At 31.7% G+C, this 23,161-nt stretch overlaps 2 protein-coding genes across 2 annotated transcripts in view; one reads left to right on the top strand and one right to left on the bottom strand.

The window, feature by feature from the left end:
- Window positions 1–15,750, bottom strand: part of LOC118183905 (protein tyrosine phosphatase domain-containing protein 1-like) — a 162,407-nt gene extending 146,657 nt beyond the window's left edge. Inside the window, exon 1 of the mRNA XM_035353513.2 lies at window positions 15,624–15,750. The gene's annotated coding sequence lies outside the window, so the exon portion shown is untranslated. The remainder of the gene's footprint in view (window positions 1–15,623) is intronic.
- LOC118183906 (phytanoyl-CoA dioxygenase, peroxisomal-like) overlaps window positions 70–23,161 on the top strand; it is a 101,666-nt gene continuing 78,574 nt past the window's right edge. The window contains exon 1 of the mRNA XM_035353515.2: window positions 70–216. The gene's annotated coding sequence lies outside the window, so the exon portion shown is untranslated. The remainder of the gene's footprint in view (window positions 217–23,161) is intronic.

Raw genomic sequence — 23,161 nt, forward strand, 5'->3', positions numbered from 1 at the left:
CAGATATCCTATCTCACTATATAAAGGACTTAACGCTTTTGTTACGCTTGTAAAACGTTTTTATCGAGAAGTCTGAAATCATCTTGCGTAATAAAAATAATTGAAGATATTTAATTTCTCATTTAGAGCACTGCTGACAACTATTTTGATATCAATATTTTGAATGAAATTTCCGACCAGGATCAACTGGAACTGAATTTTGATACAGTCAGAAAAGTAGGTATATTGCTTATTCTCTAAAACAGTTTCACCAGTTTCTTTCGAAGTTAAATCATAACTTGTTAATTCCCGCTTGACATGAGATGTTATTTTGGGCCAAACTGGTAACTAAAGATTCAGAGATTTGCTCAATAAAATTAGCTTTTAAATTAATAATAATTCTTCAATCATAAATTTATCTGCGATTGAACACTTAAAAAGATAAATTAACAAATATTTCCTCGTAAGTATTAAAAATCCAATTAAGCATTCACTTTCAAAAGAAAAAGCTAACTTTGTTTTAGTTAAAAATGTGCTTGTGATAAAACTCTACACTTGTAACAGTTGGTTAAAAGGTGAGATTTAAATTAAATACCTCAAGTTTAAGTTTAATTTCGGCAGCTTTCAGTTTTTAAACTGTCAACATGTATCTGGATTCAAGCAGAAGAAATAAATTCTCTAGGCTGCACTGGCATTAGGTCAGCCACTAGCAGAGATTGTCAAATTTTGTTGCAAGCAATTATACTTCGCATAATTAAGTGATAAAACCTCAGTCAATAACTCCACTTGGGAGCCTGGTCAGAGAAAAGCAGAAATAAGAAATATTAGACATCAACATGTTAACTACTAGTGACTTAAAAACAGCAACTCCCTATATTCTATAATTTCTAGCTGCTTTATCAAGTTCAAGTATGTGAGAAAAAAATACGTACTAAATTATTAAAGACGGAATTTATTTTTGGATTATCAAATGCATAAAATCTACATGCTTTTTGTCTTAAAAGTCACTATTCACTGTCACTTTGTAATTCACTGCAAATATCAAAATCCCATTCTGAACAGTAAACACATCGCCTAACTCTGTTTCATCTAGAACTGATAAATAATTCATAATGAAAGGATTTGTTTTTTCCAGCTGATTGGTTGATATTTTGGGTAACTAATGCCTGCCATTATCACAAGATTATAATAACTTTTAATTGGAAGATTTATATCTGGCAAATGCTTTTAGAAGTTGTAAGAAAAAGGCTTAAAATGAAAAGAAGACAAAATTTCGCTGTAGTGATAAAGTAGATAATTAATACGTGCATTCTGACCAAATTATTTACATTACTTGATAACAAAAGAGAAGTTCCTGAATTTTTAATTTAAATCGCAATCGTACTTAACTGTTCGATATACATATGTTACCGTGAAAGACCGAAATTGGAGAATGTCGACTTTCACCGGAGAATATCAATATTCACCAAATACGTCGGTGAAAGACCGAATATTTCACTACATTCTTGTATATTCGGACCCTCACCGGTGTATGTCGACAATCACAGATATGCTCTGGTGAAAGTCGAAAAAAGAGGTCATAAAGTGCCATAATAGTTTAAGTTGTTGCAATAAATAAGATTTGAATCACATAATTTAGTAAGTTTTTTATTACTGTTATTTTATTTTCTCATTTAGAACGTACTGTATAAGTAAGTAAGTTTTTAACTTCTATTATTTTCCTTTCTCATTTTGAATGTATTGTGTGTTTTAGGTTCTCATGTTCTTAAGTTCTTATTTCAAGTTTCAAGTGCGTTTATTAGCGACTGAATTACGGAGAAGAAAATATAATATTGTTATATGTTCAACATTCACCATTAGTACATGGTGAATGTCGACATTGACAGGTGTAAGTCAGAAATAAGAGTATTTGGAAAATATTTCGGACATACACCAAGAGACTATGTGAATGTTGACATTCACCGGTGAAAGTCGACATTCTCCAGATTTCGGTTGTTTCACCGTAATATATATATAATGATGCAGGATATCTGCAGTATTCAGCCGCATGGCTTCTGCGCGCTTTTAATGAATTCTGGAATCGTTCACTTCCGTAAAAAAGAGTTTTGTAAAAAAAAAAAAAAAACATAAATGTTTATTTATCTATTATTATTATTATTATTTTGCTCATTATGTTCGAAAAAGCAAAAAACTACTTTTACAGAAGCTGCGTATGAAAGTTATTTATTATTTATTATCGTTCGCTTCCGCTTCCCGGTAACAGAACGGGCGGATGACATGAAAGTGTTCGTGCTTTCCATAGACTTAATGTAAATGCACTCTGACACGTTTTTAAAAATCTCCTATGAAAGGACTTTTTCTCGCGCTAGTCATACTGAACCCGAATAATGAATGCTTTTGGGAAATTAAATGTAAATTTATCATACAGGTATCTTCTTTTATATCAAAATTATTCTAACGAAAATTTAAAAAAGTAAGATCTTCAAATGGCTTAATCTAGGCTTATTTAAAAAAAAATTACGATCAAGTTATTTGTATGGCATTTTGAAATCGCACCTAAACCAACCTATAAACTTAATTAGCAAGAACTTCACTAAGTTTTCTCGGATTATATAAGGAAATATAAGGTAAATTTTTGTCTTCCGGTAGCTGTTCAGTCTCTGCATTTTCATCAAAAATAGCATAGCAACACTTTATAAAAGAATTTCATATGCTGATAATTAGTTTTCCTCTAAATATGCAATTCTGTTATAAAAGGCAATAATTTTAGAGTTTTTCTTTTTTAAATTATTAGATGTCTTAAAGGCAAGAGAAAGTACATGTGTACTGCTGTTTTTATATTTTGCTAAGTTCATTTTTACTACTATATAATTACAAGGAAGTTAAGGACACAACACCGACGAATAATCATGAACTCCTACCAGTTTCAGAGCATAAGTTATAAATAGTATTTATCGATTGCAAATTTGTTTGTGACTTATTATTAGGAAGAAATCTTATGCAATTTATAATATATTTTTTTCTTTTAGTATTCTTCTTTGTGCGTTCAATAGCATGAACTTCATTGGTCTGGTCTTCCAAAAAAATGAAAAAGAACTTTTATTAGATCGTTTTACCTCTCCTCAATAAATAGCAGTCTGGCCTTCATCATAAATTTAAAATCTCCAATCTAAGAATTTTTACCTAAGCCTGAATAAGTAAATTGTATACATGCGCAATGTTAAAAAAATACTTCATAAAACTATAAAACATTACCCAAAGGATTTATGTTGCAAATCTAGGCGAACAATAAATTTTACTTGACAAATGTTTAAAAATAAATAATGTTTGTTCAAGGAGAAAAGTTTGGCTCAAGTTTCAATGTACGACCTAAAATTTCTTAACGAAAGACAGTCTGCCTGAATGAACAGATTTCCTTCTGTTTTCTCGAAACTGGTTGTCAGTTTTAAAATTTACAATCCTTTGCAATAATTAGTCTAAGGATTCTTAACAAAAGCCACTAAGTATTTTATTTTTCTAGATGCAAAAGATCTTATTTTACTACTGAACTTAGAACTAGAAGTCGTAAGTTCTTACTCAAGGCCAAGTAAATTCTTTTCTTCCTCTTTGGGAGGGAGGAAGGAGGAACTAATTAACTCTGTTTACACTGCTTGTACTCGTATTTTATAATGACGAGAAAGTTTTGTTTGTTCATAAAAGAAAATAATTTACAATTAATATTCCAATCATATTTCAGCAGTGGCTTAAAGAAAGAAAGGAAATTAAATATTGACACACTTTTTTTTTTTTTTTTTGTAAGATAATCAAGAAGCCTGGATAGTAACAGCTCACAAACTAGTATAAATTGCTTATTAGTTGAGAAAAATTTGTATTTTGCATATATTGTATTGTATATTGTTCCCTTTATTTTATTTTGTTTTGCTTTTTAATTGTATTGTTCTTTGTATTTTGGAACATGAAATACGTATGTTTCGTTTCCTTCACCCTGCATGAAATTCCAGAATACGGAAAGTGTAGTCTTGGTTATTAGCACACTTGCTGTTGGTCCAAAACAACCCTAATAAGGAACGGGCGAGTTTATCAAGAGAATATTGATAGTTACTTCTAGTGGCTTTCAGAAGCCATATGCTAATGCTCGAGTTGATCTGCTGCTTCGTGTATATAAATATATCTCTATAAATAAATTGCTGAAGAAAATATTACATGAGTTTTTGATGTATTTGCGTCTATTAAATATTCTTCTCTTGCTTCGAATTAGATTATAAATCAAGAAATGTTTAAAATTTTTACTGAAAAATCCTGTGGTTTTCCTGAAAAATCTGTTTCCTAAGAGAAACTAAAAATATTCGTCTATCGCAAACTCTAATCTGCTGTTTAAAACGCACTAGGTAACATAACAGGTAACTGCTAATTAACGTTATATTTGGAAAACTGCCCTTCTCAAGTCTACGTTAAGAGAATTTTAAGAAGTAAGTTATTTTTAAAGTCCGATAGATCATCAATAGCGTCACTTCAAACATTCCCCACTCCCTTGCTTTTCGTTGCTAGAAAGTGACTCGCACGCAAATGTTATAATAGAAGACTTTCTTTTAGAACACATTTAACATGGTCGCACTGATGACATCTTCGCTTTTTGGTCACGAAAATGTTCTCTGAAGTTTGAATAGCTGTTTTCTTCAATAGTTTCCTTTTTTTATGTTCAACTGAATAATAATCTCGTGTCATATACTTGAACTGCGATCCACGGAGCCAGATTGCCCGTAAAATCCAGCAATGCATATACAGTAACACCCATACAAAGAAGTTTGACTTGATAATTAAAGACACATCAATCGGGTAATTAAACTCTCACTTTAGATAAAGGCTATAGTGATCCATTTTAAATGCTGACTAGGCTGAAAAATAAAATACTGACAATCTGACACTTTTATACCCCTAAAAACCAGTCTTTTAGCTTAGGGAAAAACTTACTATTATACATGCAAGATGACCTTGCTTCTTTCATTCTACCTTTATGGCAATATGTAGAACCTTGGAAAATAATATGACTGTCGAAGTTTTACATAAACTAAAACTATTATTCAGTCTTTGATAAATGTAAGAGAATAAGTCTGAGATAATTGTTCAAGTCTTATTCTCTTCATAGAATATTTTATCGAAATACTTCATAGAAACTTATAATAATATTAAGAAACAAGAAAGAAGAAACAAATTTTTTGATCTCCCAAAAGAACATATTATTAAATGTTCTTTTGAAAGTATTTCATTGCTTTATATAGTTGAAAAGAAGAAGAAGAATCAGTACAATAAATTAAACTTAAAACATTTAATTACGTATTTAATGTCTTTAATAATGTGATATTCTATCCTGTTTAGTTTAAATTAGAAGATTGACATGAAAAGCTTCCTCACTCAGGCTCGTTCATCTATTAAGAACAAAAAGATTCCTAAGTACTAGTTTTGGAGCTATATGGTGCAAATTGCCTTATCTCGTTTTGACGTAACCTTTTTAATATAGAACACAGTGAAAACTCATGTTGGAAATCATGATTTTATCAATTAAAAAAATAAATGCAAACATGTGATTTAGTAAACCGTATTTAATACGGTGAGACCTCATCCATTAATTTACACACAATTCGTGTCATAGGATCCCTTTACACTAAGCGTCTTAATATAATTTTGATACTTTCGAAAGCTGCGCGGCTGCTTCGAGATGCTTTAAAGAAAACAGCAATAATATTTTTCTTATTAAAAAATTGTTAAAAAAGCAATAATTATATTAAATGGCAGAGATGTACCCAAATCTCAGAGCTACGTCTATTGAATATATTTTAATTACTTTCACATATTTACTTAATTTATCATACTTTAATTTTGCGACCCATCTAATTTTTTATCTGAAGCAAGTTCTTCACTCGTCTTACCTTCGGTACGCTTCTAGTATAAGCTTGGAATTTTAATATGCGCTTTCAGGCATGGGATTTAAGCTTAAAGTATCCGAAAGTCTTATATCATTTTCAAGCTGAATGCGTGAATATTTATAACCCGCTGGAAATTATTTCATAATTCTCATCCTGTCAGCATTCGTAATATTATAGAAAATTCAATGAAAGTTTCAGTCTTCAGAGTGATCATAAAATTGTTGAACTAAAACAGTTATCTAAAACGTCTCTCCACTGATTTAGTTATGATTCTTTCCATAAAAGCAACTAAATGCTTATGTATTCATGCGAGCAGAGTAAAAGTTGCCCAAGAACTGAAGGCAGCTCGTACGCAGAAGTGTTTGGTTTATACCAGCCTGTCAAATTTCTTAAAGAGGTAAAAAAAAAATATTGCTGTTAAAAATACATTTCAAGCAACAGATTCTTTGCTTGCTTGTCAAATGCAAAAATAATTTTATTTTGCTGTGAAAATACCGACACTAAGATTGGATAGAATACGGAAAATATTTGGGAGGCATCATTTACTTCCGACATTGCCAATTAATTCTCCCACATCGTTTAATTGCCTGATGTTCCTTTGATAAGTTCTTTAACTATACTACCAAGTTAATTTATAAAACTTTTGCTTGCAGCATTCACAATACTTATTTCATTCTTGCTTAAGGAGTTTTACTCAAATTAATAATAAAGTTTTTGTAGTAGATCGATTTTGAATTAAATATGGAATATTAGAGCAATAATGGATACTTATTTGAGTGATAATGTTTTAGAAATAGTTTTATTATATGACTGTAATTTATTTTTTATTATTTCTATTACAGTATTAAAACTGAGTGTGCGTTGATCAAATTATGATTTACAAAAATAATTTTTAGTTTTGATTCTAGTAGTTTTGCGTTCATCAAAGCACACGGGTAAATCAAGGCACAATTGCTTTCGTCAAAGTACAAGAGAAGAACATATTAATTTGAACAGTTCTTTATTTGAATAGTCAAATAAATCAACACGTATTTGAAAAAAAAAAACTTAAATAAGTCAAATATTTTGAATAATTTCAATATTTCAAATAAGTCAAAACCTTATTTGAACGATCAAATAAGTCACTATTTTTGTTAAGTAGCCGGTTACTTTTATTTAACAATTTGTTAAATGATTTGAATAATTTTATTTTATTAAATGGGGTGTTTTTGAATATTATTTCAAGTGCAGTTATTTGCATAAAGTTATTATACAAGACTTTTACTCTGAAATTCGGAATTTTCTTGGGTTATCTTCTTTCTAAAAAGATAACAAACGATGATCTACATTTTTAAATTATAACATGGAATAAATTAATGAGTAATATGAATAAAATTGTAACATGGACAATGGGAATTAACATATCTTTCAATAGCAATATATGTTAACTATTGAAATTATAGTTTTGTTAACTGTTTAAGCTCAAAATGGGCTAAATTTTAGTGATAATATGGAAGAAAACATCAGGTTATTTGAAATATCAAGGACTGGTTTAGTCATCTTTTCTTTCTGCTATTTTATAAATTTAAAAAAAATGAGTAAATAACAATTTCTTATTAAAAACTACCTGAAGCAGATATAAATAACACATACAAATGATATTATACATTCCAAAAATTCCCTGAATAAAGGTATCACCTTCGAAGTATAACGTTTTTCGTAGGCTTTGTTTAGTAAAGGATGTTTTCGTGTAGCGTACTAAAAAATTAATAATTGTACATATTACATTTTAAAAACTAAAATTTTCTTTAATAGCTTTATATGTGGGATACGAATATTATCGTTCTCATTAATTATACCATTATTGAACTCGTTTCCTGTGCATTCAGAATTACGAAATGTAGTCATGAGAAAATAAGCATTTTTCATAGCACTGAGCATTTTCCATTTTACTTGGAGATTATAAATAGCTAACGTACGAGATTGGTCGTCAATATTTTTCAGTTATTTTGTCAACAGAATTTTGAGTCAATAAAAACCTTTGAAAATAAGAAAACTGCAGTATTTGAGAACTGCACTGTGTGAAGAGGTATTCATTTTGGTTGCAGACTTACTGAGACCTTTAGTTTGTTTTATGTGCACATTCGTATCGTCTTAGACTATGGTTGTTATTTCAGCCTATAGAAGTCACAGTTAGCTAAAGGTCACTAAAACTTGAAAGAATAATTACTTATGAAATATGATTATTGTTTACAGTGAGTTTGTGGACATTAACTATGACAAGGAAGCGAATTTTGGGCGTCTTCTGATACGAACAAGAGCGCTTCTATTGCACCCCGAAGCATTAACCACGTTTCTTTAATCTCTGTCTGAACTTCGTGACTATGCTTGTCCGTTATTTTTTATTTATCTAATTTATCCCCTCCCCCTATATTAATAGGGCACCTGATGAAACAAGTAGTCAAACCTGGAATTCGCCTGGGATAGAAAGATTGAGCAGCTACTTTATCACTTCAACACCGAAAACACTGTCCAGGATTTATCATGGGGGGCAAACGTTAATTTGTTTATAACTTTCGATAAACTTGACGTTTATCGAAAGATATTTTCCCCTTTAGACGTCCTTAGGAGATTGCTGCAGCCATGGAACTTGCACTCTACTTTGTCAACCGCTACCAACACAAAACTATTTTCGTACTTCAGATTTTACATGCCTATTGTTATTATTTTTATTCTTTACTGCTTTACTTTTTATTTCGCTAATTTCTAGTGTGGGGCTCTTGTCATTTTCAATGCTTCTTGGCTACTTCTCTGCAGTTTGTCTCTGGAATTAACTCTCATAGTCATCCATGTACCGAAACAGTCATTTCACATTTCTTTCCCCTTTCAAAGCTTAAACTATGAAGGACTCACTATATAGTCTCATTGGCTTGTTTTATTTTATGGATGAATTGCAGTCCATTTGGACCATAGGCATGTTATTTCTAAGGTAATTTCTCTCTCCTTACTGCGTGCCTTCGTGGTGTAACTGGAAGCACTTCCAGCTAGAATTGGAAGATCCGGAATTTGAATCGCGGAGACGGACTGCATATCTTCCATGTTTCCTGCTTTGACAAACCTAAAGACTCTACAGCATATGCAATAACATATCTATATATCAGTATGGCAAAACATCTAAGCGTTAATGAAACAAGATTTGGTTCCGCTGTTGCTTATATTTTCAAAATGTATTTGATTATTCTACCAGTTAAATCTTTTACTTCATCTTCAGTTACTGAAACTTAAAACATTACCTTTTCATACATAGTATTGCAAAAGTCGTTAATAAGGCTTACAAGTAAGTTCTTTCAAATCAGTAAGTTATTGTCAAATCGATTCCTTTTCTCTAAAAATTCTGAATTGAATATTTTAATAATGCACACAAGCTGCGAAAGCTCTATATAAAAAATATGCTTCCAAATAGCAACATTTAGAGACAAACTTAGTTTTATATACGATTGAAACTAATAAGATTTAAACGAAATACTTTTATACATATTTGAAAATAATAATTTTTTTAATAAAACCGACACTATATCAAAACTTTTAAATATAAATTTTCTTTTCACCCGGAACTTGCAAGTACAAAATTCACAGAGTGCTGTCACACTCACCTACTGACCTATCGTGACTCTGATCTAATAGCTTGCTTTATTTAAACTTCCGGGCCCACCAGCGGCCGAGCGGTAAAGTCGCTGAACACTGGTAGTTCGGTCCGAGGCTCGAATCCCGCGAACGGGCTGGCTGCATGGGCGTTTTCGTGGTTTTCCCCATGTGTAACGTGTATACGAGCCAGTTTCCCTTAGGAAGTACTCCACGAAAGGCATCCCTCCCCTTAGGCAGATAGCCCTCGTGTGCTTTGCAATAATTAAATACACCAACACCATATTTAAACTTCCACTCAGTCATTGCCCGCTTTTCTTTTATACTTGTATTATTTTTCCTGTAGCGATCACGTGCGTTTTGGTCAATTGTAGCATTATGTGTATACATACATACATATATATATATTCCGTTTTCATGTTCATAGCTATTTTCCCTCTTCTATAGTTGGTTCTGCAAATTCTCAAATTAAACTAGTCTTTCTACAAATAACAGTCAGAGCAAAATGGTTTGAATGGAGTTTAATTAAGTCTTTGAAAATATTAATCTTTCAAGTTAATGAATTCAAAATTTAGTAAAAGCTTTCTAACTTAATAGCATTTTATTTTCTTGCATGAATCAACAGTTTTTCTAAAGTCAGCACAAAAATAAAACGCCTAAATGTTAGTAATGCAAAAAGATGCCGAAAGAGACCTCAAAAGTAGCATTTAAATTATCTTTCTACATTCGAGGCCCTCAAATGAACACTTCTTACGAATCTTTATGCGAAAACTAATAATAGACGTAGACTTTCCCTATTCGCATTCACTGCCTTTAAAAAGCTTTTGTCTTTAAGCTCTTGCAATATTCAGGATTTATACAGTTTACAGCCTTTTTTATGAATCGGAAATGTTCTTTTAATAATGGTAAACAAATTTTGAGTCCCAGGCACCTATGCCAAGAAAAGAAAGGTAGATTTCAAAAACTGAGATTTAGAAACCGGTCAAACAAGAGATGTTCTGCACTTACCTACGTAATTTCAGCATTGCAGCGCCCTAGATTTAGGTCTTGTGAGCCTTAGCGGTGATTAGACTCTAACAGAGATAAGTATTTTAATGCATCTGACGATTTTGTTTGAAGAAATTTGCTTTCAACGGAGAAATTTTTTTGAATAAATGTCTCAAATTCATTTTTGAAAAATTTGAGATACAAATACACTTTCCCATTTTTTTAGAAAAAGTTTGCACAAGACAATGAAGTCAGTTTATTTTGAGGCTATGTTTTGTCAGAACATTTGAAACTAGAAGTTTATAATTTTTTTCATTTTCAATTCACATTCATTTTAGAATTGACATCGTCCGAAATTGAGCATGAATAAAACGTATTTTAGGACATTAAATGTCTCGAATCAAATTAACTGAGCTTTCAAAAATAAACTTTTCTATCTAGCTACGAAGCGGAGTAAATCTCAAGAATATATATATATATTTACAAAAGGGAAAACAATTCAAACAGCTGAAATGAAACACTTGCACAACGCTCTCAGCATGCAGAGTTCATATATGAAGGAGATTGCCTTAAAACGCTTTCAAAGATATATGGTATATATATATAAGGCTGTCTTATATACGGGTTAATATAATATATTTATATTTTCACAGTTATTATTGAGGTCTTGAGTAAATTTAAATTATTGAGTTTTTGAGTAATTTGTAATAAATATGATTAATTTTACTATGAACAAATCTCAGAAATTTAGAAACCTAAAAGTTATAATATCCTAGCTACATTGGATATTCCTTGTGAGCTAGAATACTAAAAGAACTGTGTCGCGACTATTCGCTGAGTTCTTGTAAGTGACGAGTCCAAAGAAGGGTTAAATTACCTTTTATTTGAACTCAAAATAAATGAATAGATGGCTTCTTCTCGAGCTTACGATAAACCTCCACTCGAGCTTTAACTCAAGATAGAACTAATCTAATACTAAATAAAATTAAAAAGCCGAAGCTGCACAGAATCAACTAACAGAGTTGGCCCTTTTTAAGATCGCTGGTGTATACTAGCAGGCACGTAGCGGTACCGCCGTATAACACTAAGCTTAGTACCTGCTAACGCTTAAGTATTTAAGTTGTGGCTTTTCTCCAAGAACAAAGTTAGATGGGGAGAGAGTGATCTTTCTTGCCACTATACTTTACGCGACCTTGCAATCAGTTGCTGTCTGCCTTTAAGGCCAGAGGTTTTAGTCCTCTTGAAAGCTAAAGACGTATTGTAGTTTTCCGCAGTTTGCGTACTACATACGTAATAATTTAAAAGGCCAGTCTTAGTGTTAGTCATTTGTGTAAAGTATTCAAAGTTAGCTCTTAGTTTAAATTTAGTTAGTTAGTAGTTTTTATATTTTTACGTTCAGACCGCAAGTGGTTGGTCTTTGTATCCCGAAGTGCGGGAGCGCCTGTAATATCGTGGGAAGATAAAGGGTAATTAAACCTTTTCTTGTCGTCTCTTCTACACTCCATAGGACATAGTTTGTAGTCAAACTCACTGTCTAATCAGGACACGTCATGTTTGCCAAGTAGATAAAGAGAAATACAAGTCCTGATAAAGTAACCCAGACTTCAGCTTCAATATTCGGTTCTACCTCATTTACATAAATCGTAATCCTGAAAACTCATTCTGACAAATAAACGTAGGTGTAAAATGGAAAGGCTTGTTCCAAAATAAAAATAACTATTAAAAATAGTAAGCACTACAAAGTTTTAATGTAATTGTATTTGATAATAAAAACATAACAGCTACAAAAATTAGTTTGAGAAAAGTGCCTCAAAAGCTTTATTTTCCTCTGCTAACGCTGTGTTAAATTGAAATGCAGCTAACGTAAATATTCTTCTGAATAATATAGTCAAATAGTATTTTAAAACTATCTTTTCAAGAAAGACCGTAAACTTCTGACACCTTATAGTTTTCATGCTTTCCCAAAGTTTTCGGCAACAGCGAACTTTTTAACTGTACATAAAGAAAGTTTTGGAAATTTTTTCAACATATGTATCTTTATAATATATTTGAAATTGCATGCTCTATAGCCTATAATCAAAATATTATTCCTAAAAGTCTGATTACAGAATTTTTAAAAGCGTACAATCTAGAACTTTGAGGAGACTCAGAAGGTAACTTTTTTTTTTTTTTTTTTTTTTTTTTTTTTTTTTTTTTTTTTTTTCGTTATACACGAAGCAAAGAAAACTTGGTAACATAACAAACGGTCATTTTTTTTACTTCCTTGTACGAAGTAAAAAGGAAGTATTGTAATCGCGAAAAGTTTCAGGCAGCATATTTCAACGAAAATATCCATTTTGACCGCTTTCGAATGCAATTTAACGATGTTTTTGCGTGATATCTGTACGTAAGGACAGAATAAAAGACTCTTTTTCTCCAAAAAAATTATAAAACTGCTTTAAAATGAATTCTGAAGAGAATTTTTCGTGGCGTCTGTACGAACGTATGTACGTACTCGCGTACGTTCGTATATACGTACGTACGTACGTACGTATCTCGCATAAGTCAAAAACGAGTAGCCTCAGAACGTTGAAATTTTGTATATAGGACTACTATAACATGTAGATGTGCACCTCGTATTTTGATTGCAATCGGCCGCGCCAAACTTATATAAATGTATTTATATATATATCCACTCTGTGACCCGGCTCAACGATCTCAGTTTCTTTACTCTTATATGTTTGTAAATTGTACATTTTTTGCTTTAAAAATGATTGAATTATGTTGTTCTTGTCTTCCGGTTAAGGTTTTTATGCCTTTAGTAAATCTGTATGCAATATTTTTAGAGTTATCAACAATTTTAAAGTTGTTTAAGTGCCACTAAGCCTAATATAATTTTTTTGATGGTGGCCATTGCTTGTTTACATTTGAAACAGCAGAGTAGTGGATTTGTCACCAATCTAGAGAAACGTAGCTTCGCAACATCAAAGATAACGCCTTCATTTATTATTGCGAATTAAATCATGCTTAATCCTTTCTGGAATTTTTTCAAGGAAATAAGTTTTTAAGATTTACTTAATTTTTAATAATTTAATTTTTAATAATTAGTAATTTAATTTTGAATAATTAGTAATTTTTAATACAGACATTTTGAGCTTTTATGTATTTTTGCCTTGTCGCGAAGTGAGAACTGAAAAGAACATGTGACAACGATTAGATAATTCTTTAAATGATATAAATTTTATGCATTCTGAGTTATAATATGAACGAAATATAATACTGTTAACTGAACCTCGCGCCAGAGTGTCGCTATGTTAAACAAATAGAGTGAATTTTAAAGAATGCCTCTATTCTATTGTGGTTTATGCGCTGTCGGCGAAGTAGATTTAATTAAATCCAATAAGTTTAAATGAAACGCAAGGAAAAAATGCGTATAATTTAATATTCCGTACAAGGAAGTCATGTGGTGTACACATTAGATTTTTTTAAATGCTAAACATGCTTTGCTTTATGACACTTCTGCTGTTCATGAAATGTTCCAAATATCCTTTAAATGTATTTAATTATTTTTAACTTTGCTTAAAGTTCTTTTCTTAAGTTTTTTATAGGAAACTTACAGACACTTTTATTGATTCTATTATGCTCTTACAGGCCCACAAGCGGCCGAGCGGTAAAGTCGCTGAACACTGGTAGTTAGGTTCGAATCCCGCGAACGGGCTGGCTGCATGAACGTTATTGTGACTTTCCCCATGTGTAACGTGTAGTTTCCTCACAAAGTCCTCCACGAAGGCATCCCTCCCCTTAGACAAATAGCCCTCGAGGCTTTGCCGTAATCACATAAACAAAACCAAACTGTTCTTACAGCTAACTTTTATTGATTATTATTTTATTTTAAATTTATAATTATAAAGCATTAAAATTATTCGATTTTTTATGTAAATTTCTTTGGTTTGGAAGTATCTTTAATGTTGTTGTTATTATTTTTACTACAATTATGGGAAAACAAATGTCTTTGCTGAATTATATCAAGACTAATGTAGCCCATACATATGATAGTACAGTATACAGTTGTGGGAAGATGTATCTTGCAAACGACTGCATAATTCTTGAAAACTTTACTGGCAAACCAAAGTCATGCTATATTTACATGGAAAAAAAAACTGCCCCCTCGAATATAAGATACTCCTTACATTTTTGCATAAATTTTAAAAAATAAAAGTATAATGAAGAGCTATTTTGTTTTGCAATTATTTTGCAAAAAAAGAAAAGAATCTTATTTTATCACCCTTCTTTTCAGAATTTCCTTAAATCAACTGTACCACCAATTGTGGCCAAGACAAATGGAAAGAAAGGGAAAATAAGTGATACATTGCCTACTTATTAGTGTTTCCGTATTATTAAGGGAAGCACGCCTTATCTGAAATGGCTCCTCTGGGGCTATGTTATAATAAGAGATACTTAGATATTTATATATATGGTAATTATCTACGTGGTTAATTTAGTATTTAACATAACAATTAATATATGTAGTATGATACTTAAACTCTTTCCTCTCATTGTACAATTTTACTTATCAAAATACCCGTTCATAAGACCTTACCATATTTTAGAACATAAATATAGCAAAAGAATGGGGTCACATTTTCGAGTAAATGCAGTATCATTGGCCCTCAGGAAGTGATTCACAATAATGCATTTTTCATAGCTCCCAGCACTTATTAAAAATAAAAGTTTTATATTTAAAACTCTCCGGTCATATTTTTACACGTACTATTGTAACATAGCATGTAACATAAATGATACTTTAGTTGCTTTTTTTGGGGGGGGGGCTGCACCACAATAAAAATACTAATTTAAAAACAAGAAAAAAGAAAAGGAGATACTATTAGTCGTAATGCTTTTTAATTTGACGCTTCGCAAAACACATTTTGATAATAACAGACACAAAAACCTTCCACAGGAGCTAAAAATAACATTTTCCTTTCCTGTCAAAAGTCCACCGGAGGAATCACGTGTTCGTTTTTTTTCAGTAGTTCAAAAAAACTAAAATGTCATGACTGATTCGTTACTAACATAATAAACTTAATGCAATGTGATAAACTTAACATAATGTAATAGCATAACAAAACATACCTTTATGACTTCACAGGAGTCAGATCTTGCTCTTGTTTCGGTTTGCTGTTCGGCTACTTTACAGCTGAGATATTCTACAATGTTTAGCGTTATGCATAGCATAAACTAGTGCCGGACCGAATGATTACTTGGACACTGGTCAAGTGAAAAATAAAATAAAAACTGTTCTAGCCTATGACGTCATGAATCAATTAAAAAAACGGAGAAAGTCGACATGCGGTTGGCTGTAACTACGTTGCTATGACAACAAGCAAACGCGTACTAATATGATGACCTGTTCCTGTAAATATGCAGGATATTTATATATTGCTTTATTTTTTATTTATTATTATTATTTTTTACTTTTGTCCAAACGTCCAACTTGCACCAGTTTCTCCTGTTCAGCGGCATAAAGCATTATAGTTGTTAAAAAAGTACCCAAAAGCACTTTCAAAGTTTGGGCTTTCAGTTTCGCTGCGGTTGTGTATTCCTCTGCATTAAATGAAGCAGAACTGTAAACTATGACTTAAAGTCTAATGATGTTTACACTTTTTATACAGGCAAAATATTTTTACGTGTTTTCAACCAAAAATTATAATATGAAATGCAGCCAGTAAAAACTTGATCCCTTTTTTGCATTAAGACAGTTCCATCATTCACGTGAAAAGTATCCTTAAATACGGGAATTAATATATTATGTCTGTATTCATAACTAACATGAAAAGAAGTGTTTAAGAAAATAAATTGCTTGAATAAAAAATTAAAGTGAACTATTTATGTTTACGCATATTTAATATACTAATAACATATTTAATATATAAGGTATTTCTCCCGCGTTCTTACATGCCTTCGTAGTGTAGTGGTCTGCACGCTGGGCGCGTATTCCAGAGGTTTGTGGTTCGATTCCCAGCGAAGGCGTTGCTCATTTTCATCGCTCCTGCTTTCAAATGTCTCTACAGTGGCGCCCGAACTAAAAGGGTGTTGGATAATGATTTTCCACACCCAAGATTTGGCGACTAGGTCCCCTAAATAAAAACCCCAGTCGCCCTTTAAAAGGGGGACTATATAAGGTACTTCCCCCGCCTTCTTGGCATGCCTTCGTGGTGTGTTGGTCTGCACGCTGGGTATGGTATTCCATAGGTCCTTGGTTCGATTCCCGGCGAAGGCGTTGCTCATTTTTCATCACTCCTGCTTCCAAAAATCTAATGTCTCTATAAATATATTAATAATAATAATTTTATATATTTAATTTATTTACATACGTTCTGTAAGATCCTCTAAGTTTCGAAAGAAAAACCGTTTTCCAAAGTTCAACAAATATTTACTTTCAATTTTTTTTCCTAATATGTAGTTGGACTTAAATTAAGAAAATACTTTGTAAATTTTTAAAAAATATACTTTATAAATTTATAAATTCATAAATTTTTAATTTTTATAAAAAATTTTATTGTATAATTTATATAAATTTTTATAAAATTAAAATGTAGTTGGACTTTCTGATGTGGCAAAACTTTCTGTTATTTTCAAATTTAAAAAAAAAAAGGCCGAATGCAACGTTTTCCTTAATTTCATATCCACAAAACGTGTTTAAACGTCACGAAATCTTGTTTTCATTATGTAGTTTCGCGTTCTACGAGAAATGTACATTTTCAAGGAATTTTCTGTACCAAACTGTACTCAGATTTTTCTTGGATATCCCAAGAAACAAAAGCCTCAGATTTTCATGACTATAATACTTAACAATGTTATTGCTAAAAAAATCAGTTTGAGTTATTTATTAATACATTTCACAACGGACTTAAATTGTAGGCATAATTTCTAAAACTGACGTTTCAAACTTACGCATTCCTCCTCATCATATATATATTTAACGTAAGAGTCTTTCGGAAAGAACATCTACTTGTTTAAATAAACATCAAACTCATAAATACTTACACTTTATTTTTTTGAAAAATTTATATTACCGTTAATGCTTAAATAGCACAAATTCTATTAAATTTACAACCTTATAACTGTTTTTTTTTTTTTTCTTTTTCTTTTTCTTTTTTTTTTTTTTTTGTAAATAGAAGGGAAAAAATACAAGCCTCACATCTGCAAACGAAATTAATTTCAAACGCAGTTGAAATGATATTCTTGCAAATCGCAAAGATATTTTCTTATGTACTGTAGATTAGATCAAAAGAAAATAACGATATGGGTGTTATTCTGGACTTTTTATTCTAGACTTTTCAAGGAAAATACACAAATAACCACAAAAATAATTTTTGATATGAAATTTTATTAAATTATAATTAAAATAATGTTTCTTTTAATTGATTCGTTTAAATAAAGCAGCCCGAAAGTTCATTTGTTTCATTAGGTATTTTCTCCCTTCTTAATCCGTACCATAGTGATGTAACTGGATAGCAAGTCCGGCTTGCAATCGGAAGGTTCAGTGTTGAAACTCCGGCAAGGGTATTTCGGATTTCTTCAGTTTCCTAAAACCGAAAGATTCTAAGAAACTCTACAAGTCGCGCCCGAACTAAAAGGTGGCGGATGATAAATCGCCACAACAAGGGTGGTTTGGCGATTGGTCCTCTCATCCCCAGTCGCCCTTTAAAAAAAGGAGAATATATAAGGCATTTTGCCCCTCTTTTCCATGAATCTTCGTGGCGTAATTGAATAGCAAGTTCAGCTAGCAATTGAAGCGAAATACCTGGTATTTGAATCCTGGCGAGGATTCTGCATATTTTTTATGTCTCGTGCTTCAAAAGAAAAAAAAAGGGCTTTATAACTCTATATTTTTGTTTCTAATACGATTTTGAGAAGTGAGCCTTTTCAATTTTACTGCCTGTCAGCCAATCAGATATACTATCGGATCCACTCAAACAATAATGTTATTATATCAACATTATCAAAAGGTTAATGCATTTCTAAAGCCCTTTGTTTGGGGGGGGGTGGATGGAATATCATAGCGAACAGTTATGCTATTTTATTATTGATAGCTACCCAGAACTTTGCGTTATTCTATCTGAAGCCATAAGGTTTGTGAAATATATCTATACATCCAATAAAGAACATAACACGAGAAATATTTTAGTCTCTAGTAACAAAAGGAAATCTATGTACAGCCTTTCAAGATTAGTTTCTACGTGTAACTCCCCTGGTTTAGTCATTTTTTCACAGCTACTCTTATTGCCAACTGTAAAAACTTCCAGAATTATATCAAAAGTCTTTCTCTTTAGGATTATATTGTTTGAATGCTAAATAAGCTGCGTCCGAAATGCGCTAGAGGGCAACATGGAGTAATGTAATTTTGAATAACCTTGTAAAATTAACGGCTCCACCTCCATCTAAACAGGAGGTCGAATGGAAATAAACTTTTTCTCTTCAAAACATGAAATTTAGACAATGGGTTATTATAATACTTTTCTTGGGAAGCTTGATTCACATTCAGAGTAGAGATTTCTACTTATTATGGATTACTGCAAAGGAATGGGTTAGCTATTACTGGATTATTTAGATTACTGCAATATATGCAAAGTTTATCTGCCTTAAGAGGAGAGATGTCTTTGTGGACGACTTTTAAACTAAAATTCTATTAAGATGTGTTTTACGACAGTATGAAGGAAAGCAGTAGCCTTCTAATCGTTTGTTGCTCTTCTAGCACTACTTTATGCGTTAATTTTAAATGTCTGTCTTCATATAACATCATTTTTAAAAAAAAAGTCAGTCAGTTTTTAATCGAAACGTAAATTATTAACTCTGAGGCTTAGTATGTTAATTTAAATTGTGCATTAAAAATGTTCATGTAATAATTAAATTAATATTATTTGGTTTACTATTATTTCTTAAATTTTAGGACGTTAAACAGCTATGCCTAAATTAGTAATTTTATTGTAATCTCAACGCAAGTTGATCACTAATTTCTAAACCTATTATTTATTTTAAAAAATGGAAATAGAAATAAACTTTAAACTCTTAACATACATTGTGATCCTGAAAACTAAATATTAAATTTAGGAATTTATGCAAGGAAAGAATTTATGTCAGCTAAGTAATTGGGCTTCGATCAATGCAATACGACAAAACTTTTGAATGATATTTTGCTAACTGAAAACTTTTTCGATCATTTGTCTAAACGACCATTTTTATGCATTATTCAAAACCACATAATATTGCTTTCCAGCTAGGATTTTATTCTTAGCTTGTGAGATCTTGAAGAACACAGTTTACTTTCACCGAAAATGCAGTCCACTTTTAAAATGCTAACAAATATGATTCACAAAATATCACTTGCAAAATTTTCGTACCTTTTCCTGTAATAAAAATAACCGAATAAATAATTGTACTAATAATTAAATATTGAATTAAGTCAGTTTCTTAGAAGCACATGTTACTGATTCAAAAAACAGGAAATAATTTCTAGAAATATACGTGGAGAAAATATTAAATTACTAACTTGGCCTTTTAAATAATTTTTCACGAACAACTAGTTTTTCCCCTGCATCCTATCCTTGCAAGCATTTATGTACAGGAAAAGCAATGAGCAAAGTACTATTACGCAAATTTTAATATACTTATAGAAGGAAATGAGTTATGAGCTATTGTTAACGTTAAATAAGCTATAGTCACCCAGTATGATGAAAATCTGGTTGACGTTTTTGGAGAATACATTGCATATTTTCCTCATATAAAATGCCGTTTGCATTACACATCAATTTCAAAATGCCTACTCGACGCCATTTGTGTGATTACTACATTAAAGAGAAGTTGAACTCCTTTGGGGTGGGCAAAATTTTGCTGAAGTTGCAAATGCTGTGGGGATGCTTCAAACGGTGTCATCTTACGGCTGAAAAAAATTGCCAAATTCGAAGGAACCGATCTACGTGCACAATGTGGTGGCCGTGGAAGGAGATCAACAAAAAGGGATCTTAGGAATCTCTTTCCGCTTAGGGATGAAAAAAATCTACATCTACACATAAACTGTTGCACGTTTTGTGAACGCTATAGGCATTCATGTATCTGCTCAATTACTCTGCTAGGGTTACACACATAAAACTCAGTCAGATGTGTTCCACTATTGTCAAGCCATATTGCACTAGTACAGAGTGTGCCATCAGGGGTGGTCAAGAGTGATAATCTCAAATCAATTCCAGTTCACAATTAAGAAAAGCTCTAGACATTAAACAGAGTAATGGGAATGGAGAAAATGTGATCACAACGATACGTTCAAGCAATTGAATATAATGATTAGGCTGCAGTGATGTGGGCAGAGATCGTGGATGACACCAGAAATCACTGCATATCTTTACATTAAGTTCCGATGCAGCAAAAAAGTATTGTAAAAGTATTCTGCATGAAACAATGGGTTCTGATGCTTTGCATGACTCTCGCCTACACATGACAGTTGACCTGGTTGAGGAACTACAGGATACCACCAACTCCCGATAAGCCCTACTTAGTCTTTTGACCTCAGTCCCATCGAACATGCCTAGGCTGCTCTTGATTGACACGTAACATCGAGAAGACCACCATCACAAAATGTATAGGAACTTCAATGCACCTTGCAAAAAGAATGGAAAAACATCTTGCCAGCCTTTCTGTATCGTATAGAGGATGCCAGAGTGTTGTTTGGAGTTCGAGGAATTCATTCTGTACCTATTCAATCTTTATGGAAGAAATCGGCTCGTATTTAAATGCTAAACATGTGAAAAACTACGAACTCAGTTTCACACCCAACTAGATTGACAAGCAAATTATCGCTCCATCTGAATTAACATGAAAAAGCCTTGAGAAGATTAAAATAACCTTTTTATTAAATTTGTAAATTAAACAGAAGGCAGGACGTGTAGGTACCAATAACCTCCGTCAACTCGCAAGTATTTAAAATTAGCCGCTATGTAGCCAGCCTTCGTCTGGCTTTCAACTGTCTCGTTGCTTCGTCTGGCTTTTGCAATTTGATCTCTTTTTCTCTCGACAAGCCTCCAGTATCCAAGAAAAATATTAAATTTGAAAACTGCACAGAACGACGCTACGCGGCCAGCCTTCGTTTGGCTTTCAAATGTACCGGAAAAATGCCTAAATGGAACACCAAACATTAAATTTAAAAACTGCGAAGAATTTTACTCTGCAGAACAACTTTATCAAAAACAATCGATAAAAATATATTACATATAAAAGAAAATTACAATGAAATAAGCAATATCCCTTAATACAAATATAAATTATCCTGATAAATAAATTAACCAACTTCCCTTTGCCTTCTCTCGACAAAGGTACAGTATCCAAGAGAAACATTAAATTTAAAATCTGCGCAGAATTATCGCCCTCATTTCTCCGAGTGGCAACAGTGCTGATAGCAGCAACAATAGCTGCGTGCCATTGTTGCTGATATAATGAGAGAGAACTATCGATTTGATGCGATTTCATAAAAAAAAACATAAAATAAAAAAAACTCATTCGAATTTTGAAAGAGGTCGCTTCAACGTGCACTGGTTCTTGTCTAGATGAACCCATGTACCAAATTTCGTAGCCCTGGGTCTATTAGCTTACGCGCAGCACGAACAAAAGACACAGACAGACAGACCTCTTCCTTTTATTATATGTAGAGATAACATGAGTTTCAAATTAGAGGTAGCATAGTCGGAGACTACACAAAATTGTTTACTTATGTTGACTCAAAGTTACTTAAGTTGGCTTAAATTTTTTTAACAACGGGTATCAAAACAGCTAAAGTCGGAATAATCATAGGTGGAGCTGGAGATAATATGTAACCTTCAGGAGAGGCTACCAAAAACTCTAAAGTATTCAAAATCCTCGACTTAAATAACTAAAACACTAATTTGCATTCTGGGGAGGACTACGGAAAGGAGAAGTTATCATAAAGGTTTAAATCATAATAATTGGTTAATTAACATAAAATACCTTTAACACAAAGTAATTTTCTCAAAATTAATTTTCTCCGTGTTACTTTTTTAAATACTTTGTTTCCAAAATAGTTCTGTCTAATATTAAATTGATAATATTTAAAATAATAATAATAAGTGACACTGCATAATACATTCTAATGTTTTTTCATCTTTCTTCTAAGATTTAGCAATTATTGTTAACTAAATTAACTAAATATTCATATTTAGAATATTCATATAAATTAACTAAATATTCATATTTAGACAAATAGTTTTTCCTAGTTCTAAATTACTTGCTATAATTATCAAATTATTTCATAATTTTGAATCTTAGTAATTTATATTAAAAATTTTTAAAAATAGAGTTCATCATCAAAAAATATTTGAGAATTACTCTGAATAAAAATAGTTTAACATAATTTGAGGAATATCAAAATTGCACGAAAGAATAAAAAATAATTTTTATTTCCGTAAATCATTGACTTGGTATAATAGTTGAATAATCAATAGTTCGTACTCAGTCTTATCATTTGAAAGTATGTTTATAAATTTACGTCTTATTTCCCTGTTCCATACCTCTATTTTCAAAGTTAGAATTTGCAAAAACGACTGGAAACCTGTTTTGTAATTGACGTTCAGCATGACGTCAGTCCTTGGACTGACATATTT

This window comes from Stegodyphus dumicola, chromosome X1, assembly GCF_044657685.1.
Source record: "Stegodyphus dumicola isolate Sdum_Otavi_A_Nest chromosome X1, ASM4465768v1".
Taxonomy (NCBI): Eukaryota; Metazoa; Arthropoda; class Arachnida; order Araneae; family Eresidae; genus Stegodyphus; species Stegodyphus dumicola.